Raw genomic sequence first — 1,286 nt, forward strand, 5'->3', positions numbered from 1 at the left:
TAGCAGAGAATTACTGTAGCTTAATTATCCGGGCGTCACAATTCTCCTCCACTACAAGAAATCTCGTCCCGAGATTTAAGAGGGGAGTAAGGGGGAAAGTTCTGGTTACGATATTCTAACGGATCTTCTCGAAGAAGTTAATCCCTTTCTTTGATGTCTTCCATTCTTTATTCCAATGCATCCTGATAAACTTGTCATCATTTCTTCGGGAACTCCATCGTTCTTACGAAAGGATAAGGGGCAGCTCACTACGACATAATGCTTCTGAGGGAAACAATCTGGGGTTAACCCAGGAATGAGTATAAGATTATCTCTCGAGTTGAACATATGAAATACCTCGAGAGTAAGGTACGAAGGTACCATAAGAGGCTCCAAGCGGATAGCTAGTTGCTCGAAGCCTGAACCAGAGTGAGAAAGGGGTTCAGAGTAGCGAGAGTAAGTATTGCGTCTGATACCAGAATAGATCACTAGGACGGTGGCCCGTGAATTACATACGAGGCCACGCACGAGGAATAACTTAGGGAATAGGGGGGTGTACAGGACAGTCAGGTTTCGATCCTGTGGAACTGTGGGTTATGGGCCCGCCATGTGTTTTTTTGTTAAATAGGAGCAGTGAGGTCTTGCACGGTCATGATAGCAAGGCACGTCAGAGAGTACCATGTCAGTTATGTCGGCAACAACATCGATACCAAGGGCGAGGGACGAAGAGAACCATTTTCCTGCTCGTTGAACGAGGCGGGCCAATAGGCAAGGTTCTCGTCCATTGGTGGCTACCGAAATGTCATCAACAATAGTAACAGGGTCTTGCTGACAGAATTGTACACCGAGGTATATACATAAGCAGGAGAATATTACTGCTTAGATCATATAGATCACAAGAAAGGTTAAACCAAATAATGGAAAGGAAAATGTGTTTAAACACATATATCAGGGGTATATCCTTCCCAAGGACAAGCAGAGCATGATATCCTTGGCAGGATATAATGTAGAAAACTCCTCAGGAAAGGGGAGAGAAATTTCATGACATTACCGATGCAACGGTGTTTGGGGTAATTGAGCAAGTAACATTTAGCATTGGGCTTCAAATGTTCTTGTTGAAAATCGGAGTACCATTGACATGCTTCGAGATAGCATTGACATGGTCTTCAGGTGAAGATCAGACTTTGGGTAACACGAAGGATCCATCCGGAATAACTTGTAGAATAAGTCTTACAATTTCCTCATGGACGAATGGATAACCTTGCTGAAAAGGAATCTATAATGATAGGTCCTCCAGCCGGGGGGGG

Source organism: Triticum dicoccoides, chromosome 2B (assembly GCF_002162155.2).
Source record: "Triticum dicoccoides isolate Atlit2015 ecotype Zavitan chromosome 2B, WEW_v2.0, whole genome shotgun sequence".
Lineage (NCBI taxonomy): Eukaryota > Viridiplantae > Streptophyta > Magnoliopsida > Poales > Poaceae > Triticum > Triticum dicoccoides.